This window comes from Enoplosus armatus, chromosome 16 (genome assembly GCF_043641665.1).
Source record: "Enoplosus armatus isolate fEnoArm2 chromosome 16, fEnoArm2.hap1, whole genome shotgun sequence".
Lineage (NCBI taxonomy): Eukaryota > Metazoa > Chordata > Actinopteri > Centrarchiformes > Enoplosidae > Enoplosus > Enoplosus armatus.
Window position 1 is genome coordinate 20,882,407 of NC_092195.1, and position 7,119 is coordinate 20,889,525.

Consider the following 7,119-nt stretch of genomic DNA (forward strand, 5'->3'; position numbering starts at 1 on the left):
GTTACTAGACTGAAGTCGCATGACAAAATGTAACCAGGAGAACGTCCAAAAGCTCAGTGTGGAATCTCAGTTTTAAGTCTTAAAATATATTCGATTGTAAGAACATTTCATCAGGTTAGTGTTGGTGTGGCTTGAGATCTGCTTTACATGCAGAACAAAGATATCACTTCATCTCTTCATCTTCTGTCATATTCGTATGTGCATCATGTGGGAGAAACTAAGTGTCAGAAAGTCTCCACGTTCTGTAGTAAAGAGTGAAGACTGTAAAGCAAGCTGGTGTAAATCCCAGAGATTTGTTCAGAGCCCCGGTCGGCAGCGATGAGTCAGTCAGACGAGGATCTGATCAGACGCCTCAGAGGAGAAAATCCAGGAGGAGAAACAGAGAACCAGATCCTCAGTGGAGGTCTGGGAGGAGGAGGAGGAGGAGGAGGAGGAGAGTGGAGAAAAACACAAGGAAATATTCATGTCAACTCATATTTACTAATAGATAAAGTCTCCTCCAGTGATCCTTCACATACATGATTAAAGAAACAAAACAAAGCCATGAAAATGTGGAAGCTTGTCAGAAAGTCCAGTGTTTCAGTGGCACCATCTCGTCTTCACTGGCCCAGACTCCATAAGTGTTTGCCCTGTTTTTACTGTAATTATACCCTGGTGTCGGGTACAATCACTCGTCGTCCATCAGGAAGAGAAAACATCACATCTTTGGGCTCCTTTGTCCCTTCAGTGTCCTTCAGTCCCTCAGAAAGTGGAAAAAGAGGGTGAAAAACACAGTTTGGCAAAATTCAAGGCTGTAAGAGGTATTTACTCATCCTGAATCCTGAATCCAGTCACTGCAGGTCTTATTTTTCTCAGTTTTTAGTATAAAATGTGCTTATTTTTCTCTTTGTGTTACCAAACACAATTCTGCATTACAGTTAATTTCCTGTTTTCGTATCTGCTGGTTTTTCACAATTTACATACATTTGATAAAGGTAGAGCTGAAGAATGAAGACAAGGTCCTAGAAATGTTGAATTGGGGCTTCAGCAGGTAGAAGTCGTGCTCTAAAGGCTGTAGGAGAAAGACGTGACATTGTAAAGGTAAAGAGAAGGAGCAGAGAGTCGTACCTGCAGAAAGATTGATGAGTAAGAGAAGGCCAAGACACCTTTCTGTACAGAAAGTGGCTCCAGGAAAAAGTCAGAGGGACACCTTGAAAGATGTGACATTTCATTTCCAAAATTCAAAACAGAGGTCCAGTTTTCTGCAGATTGGCCTTTGTAGAGTTAGAAAGTGTAGAAGGAGCGAGGAGGAGGAGGGAGCTGAGGCAAACGGGAGCAAGAGGAAGAATCACATGCGAGAGTATCAAATGATCCAACGGCAGGAGGAACAAAATGAGGAGCAGGGTTACGAGAGGAGGGAAGGTGATTTGATACTCGAGGACAAGAAGGGAAGAGACGCGTACTTCAAACTGTATATACTGTCAGAGCCGGATGGGCGACGGAAAGAAGAGACTGAGATGGTTTTTGAATCAGGTAGAAATGTGTGTGCGCTGGGCTGGAAAACAGCGTAGATCCCTCCTCAGCTGGAACCAACATGCTCAGTTCAGCAGGTTCACGCAGTAACAGTTTAAACATGGCAGCGTCCACAGCCTCCGGTGCCCCCGCGGCACTAAACTGAACCGACTTTGTAGTCCGAGCTGCCAGGGAGGCTGCCGCTACGTTAGACGATTGTGTAATTTGGGACAGCACACATTTGGGGAACTTTTCAACAAAGCTTGCTTCGGTAGAGGCTCAGCAGTTTGTGTTAAATGTTTTCGTAACCACATCTGGAGCTGTCATGGAGGTCCAGTGCAGAATATTTGTTATATGGATGAATGTTTCACAACCAGCTGAGAGCCGACTGAAAAAAGATCCAGTCTGAGATGTAAAGTTGTTTTCTGCGTGATGCCTTCACACGAGTTCATGTTCAAAGTTTTTATGAGTTGACTTGATTAGAAAAGTGCAGAAAATGATTCAACATTACATTACAACATCTAAAACTGTAAAAGTCACTTTACTGCTAAACACACTGTGTGTTCTTCCTCTCGTGGCAAAGATACGACCACGAGTCGCATTTCAACGCAGCGACAGTAAACAGTGTTGTCTTTAGAGGAAGTCTTTACTTCAGAGCAGTGCAAACTAGCCAGTAGCTCATTTATTATTCAATATTTAGGATTAAGATGCTGTTTGAAGCTTCTGACACCACCGCTGAGTGTTGGAAGTGTCTAATGATGCAGTTCCTCTAATGGCCACTAGATGTTGACTGAGAGCTACTCAGAAAGGCTGAACACTACAAAATACAACGAAATACAAAAATCTTTTTTTTCACAAGAAGTTTGGGTCTTGAGTAATTGTTAAGATTGTTAAGGCTCGAAGGTCTCCTCAGCCGGTCACATCGTCCCCCCTCAGCTCCATCCAGGCTCCGACACCCTCAACAAATTAGGATTTTATGGCTCCAGATAAGTAATTATGGCGGTGAGCAACAAACCCAGAAGTCCAGCCATCAAAGCGTCCCTTCAGCAACTTCAGGCCGATTCACTGGTGCTATCTTTACGTTTGTTCTGCAGTCTGGCTCCTTCTAACGTCTTACTCTGCAGCCAGTGCGTAATGGTACATTAAGCAGATACAGGCTAGCGGGACAAGCAGCCATATTGTGTTTTCAGCTAATAAGAATCAGAGAGAAACCATCAGTCAAGATCCTTCTGTTAACATAGTCAAGTTTTACATCAAAAGATGCTGTTGGCTAATAAAAGTACCTGCTCCTTGAAAACAGATGGCAAGTGAAGTCATAAATAGTTTCTGCACAGAATCAGTGACCTCTGACCTCTGTCCTCTGACCTCTGTCCTCCGCCTCGTCCGTTATGGAGTACATGTTAGTATATTAATGCCACTTGACTCAACATTTTTTAACCATTTTATCAGGCACCTTATTTATTGGAAATTGCATACAAAGTTCTAAATGAGAGTTTCCTGTTTGTGTCATTTAGCTTCTCTGATCATTTGTACAAATCTCACTGTTCTGCATTGATCATCTGATCCTCTGTAAAACAAGCCTCAGGATGACAGCTGTTTGGGTAACATTAAAACCTACCAGGAACAATTAAATACTAACTCCGTTAAATAGCAACTGATGCTGGAAACGCTGATTTATACCACGCGCCGTAGTTACATCGTTACAGGACTTTGTGTGTAAATGTTGTAAAACTCCAACAAGTGCTTCCTAAAAACAATCTTACATTCATTTTGTAAGTGTGCATCTCTGAACCCACCAACACCTTTTTCGTTTTTGCTTGTTTATGAGATCTTTCCACTGCAGCACCAGCTCCAAATCATAGTCACCAGTCTAAGGGCTCGCTAGCTCAGAAAACCTGACCAACCAAAGCCAAAATCTACCAGCGTTTGGCTGCTGTCCAGTCAGCTTTTTCAGCGTTTTCCTGGGCTGCAGCCAGCCTGCGGGCCGGTGCCAGCCCCACTGGGAGCTCGGGAAGGTTTATTTTCAAGGCCCTTCTGCTTTATTGAATGGGCTCTGTGAAGCTCAAGGGGTGGAGCACCATGCTAACACTGCCAGGGTGATGGGTGCAGTTTGCACATGGGTCATCGCTGCTAAAAATATTTGCATCGAAGGTGCTATGAAGCACCTCGAATGAAAGCATCCACCAAACAGCACGTTGCTGGGGTTGCAGAAACCACTCTGCACCTGATAATTTGCTGGGTTTTTCTCCTCTTCTTACCGCTTTCGTGCTGAGTGAGTTTCATGACCCTCAGGCCTTTGAAACCTGATTTAAAAGCTACTGTATCATTTAAAAAATGAATGGGTATTAAGTGAAGATAAGCCTGTTTTCTTCTTTCCTGGAAAGCTTAGTTTGTGCAGATATGTGGCTTCATCACCTCTGAGATATATCACTGTATGTATGGCTGCACAGTTACGGCTTGCAGCTGTTTTTAATACCTATTGTGAATGAGAGTATTAGTCTTAATCATGTGAAGAATCCAAATATTCAACAGGACGTCACGTCGTCATTTCAGCTGCAGCAGATCTAAATGTTTGAATATTGTTGGCGTGTCTCATTATTAATTGTGGAAAACAAAGACTGCACGATTAATGTGATGCCCTTATGTTGTGTCACTCTCTGATCATACTGTTGTTAATAAAATCGCCATCTGTTACCTCCAAATGCTGCTGCGTTCCTCTTAAATCTGAGCGGCCGTGGTGTTGCTGCAGGAAGCGAGCAGGGAGTGTGAGGAGCGGTGCAGGTGCTGCATGAGGGCTGATGGGATCTCCACAACCGCTGGTGGAGGTATCGACTACGTGGGAGAGAATGACTCACCCTAAAAATCCACACACACACACACACACACACACACCTGTGGAGGAGGTGTGTGTGTGGGCAGTCAGTGTGGCCGGGCAGATTGCTGCTCGCCTCTCTCGCTGAGCTGTAGTATGAAACCGAAGCCTCGCTGCTGCTGAACTTCACCACCGCAACGCTCCGTTTCTTCTGTTCCTGCTGCAGCGCTGGTTGTAGCAGGAGACATCTTACTTGTGGTGATTCACTTGTGTTGCTCGGTGGTTGTGTGTGATTTCAGCTCTTCCTCTGAGGTCTTGGGTGTTCAGTCTTTAACTTTTTAGGTTGTCTTTTTTTTTCCCTCCCCTCTGCTGTGAAGCGTTGTGTGGTTGTGGGTGTTCTGAGTTGAGAAATGTGTCATCCAAAGTCTGTGCACAGATCCAACCCCCCCCCCCCCCCCCCCCCGTTGTTGTTCTTCTTTTACAAAGTTTCGTGAATTTCTAGAAATCTCAGCAAACACAAATCAACACTATCAGAGTGAATTTCAACACATTAACAGTGTGTACGGTGTTGATTTCACTCCTTTTCTTGAGTAGAGTAACTGTTGACTCGTGTGGGCTCCCTCGCAGTGTCATTGTTAACTCTACGGGTGCTGCCTCCACATTAACACTGAGGTGTAAATATGGTTATATGCAAATATGTCAAAAACCACGTCTAAATCTGCAACGTTGGCACCAGTGAAACTCCACTAACGTTAGTATTTACTAAATAAACTCATCACCCAGAGGCCTGTAATACAGATATGATATCATCTGTTTACAGAAAAATGGAATAATCTAGCTTCGATGACGATGACGATGACACTGTTCATTCAGAGAAACTATACCTAAAAGATGAATAAATCAAACCAGAGTTAAATTAACTCTTCATAGAGGTTTGGTTTGCTGTTTTTTAAAATGTAAGACTTTCCAGGTCTAAAAATCTGCTGATTTTCAAACTTTAATCAACTTGAGGTCTCTGGAGGCTTAAAGTGGCTCCTCGTGGGCCTCTCCCCGGCTCAAAGACACTCAGGGACCCCGTCCATAAAAGATAAGGAGGTCAGGATTTAAGCCGCAGTGAAGCACTTCTCTTCCAGACGCAGTTTGGGGATTTTTAACGCCGCCCCCCCCCCTCCTTTCAGCAAAAGCAGCTCAGTAACACTGGAGTTTATCCAGCACCACATAATTGAGGCCACGATGAAGTCAAGTGTTTTTCAGAGTAATGAGCGTTCGACTGTTTTAGTCTGGAAGGTAGATCCGCCTCACAGCTACCCCCCCAAACAACCACCCACCCACCCACCCACACATTTGTTCAATTTTGCTAAGTGCCACTCAAGAGGTATTCCTCAAAAATAAAAAAAACATTCTCAAATTGATTTTTTTTGGGGGGTGGGGGTAGAAAGGTGCAGATTTTACATGTTTTTAAGGGCTGAAGTGACAGCAGAAGTGGAGATTTTAAAGGTAACTAATCCAATTACAGTTGAAGAAAATGTGGTTTCTGTTTTCAAAATGGAGACGGAAACAAGTTAATTGCGGCAGAAGAAAGCACCCAGGTGACCCGCGTTCAGCCCGTCTGCTAATGAACAACAGAGTGTTCGATTTTCAGACGCGTTTGTCAGAAATCACACGAGCCAAAAATTTGGTTTGAAATTGGTAGAAATTGTCAGATGATTTTAGAAAGCAGGGGCAGAAGTTTGACAGCGACTTTTCAAGAGCGTAGGTTTGTTTCAGAAGGGAGAGTCCTGCTTTTATATACATGAAACCCTGATGACGTCATTGTGATGTGGAGTTTCAAAGACATGGACATTTACTGGTCAGGGAGGGTGGAGCCAAAGATGCCGTGTAGTTGCATTATGGGAAATGTAGGCTCCAGTGTTCATGGAGCTGGACCCAAACGAGGGACTAAAAGCCGGCATATTTCTGCCTCTGCTGCGGAGGTTTCTGTGTCTTTATAGAGGACTTCAATGCTCTGACCCTAGTGTGAAGTGTTTTTGGGGGCATTTTAGAGAGATGACAGGAAATAACATGCAACCAAAGTCACAAGCTGGACTCAAACAGGGGACGTTATGGTCCATGATCGGCACCGCAACCCACAGACCTTAGATAAGCTTTTCACACTGCATATTCTCAGAGCCTTTGCACACTGGCATCTCCCCGTGTTTAGTCGATTTTCAGGGGATAACCCTGCACACTGGGGGCTAACCCTGCTCTGGAGCAGGGCCAGCAAGCCCAAGGCTAAAGTCGGGTGATCCCACATGAAATGTGCCAGGATTGTGCCAGTGTGAAAACTTTCTTAGCCTGGGGCTAACAGCTCCCTTAGCCTGGGGCTAAGTGCAGTGTGAAAAGCCAAAGAGCTGCCCCAAAAGAGATTATTAACTCTAAAACACAATTTATAGATTAATATACAGTTTTTTTTGTTAATATTTTGGGTTTTTTTTGGAGAGTCAACAGCAGGGAGATGACAGCAAATGTAGAAGAGGAAGATGGGAATGACATTCAACGAAGGTCTCAAGTGGCAGTCAAACATGGGGACGCTGTTAAACCCCAAGAACCTGCATGAAACCTGAGAGGCAGCGTTTGGCAGGAGGACAGTGAAAGAGTTCAGCTGGAGCGATGAAGGCAGTTATGTCCTGTAGATGTGATGTGGTGATATTCAGCTGGGCTCTGTGCTGATATAACACCAAACGAGCTGGAACACTTTGTCATATTTGATGATATTCTTGCTTTTCTGCATGTTTGTGTTTACAGAAACACCTTCACGTTAGTGGAGTCAGCGTGGG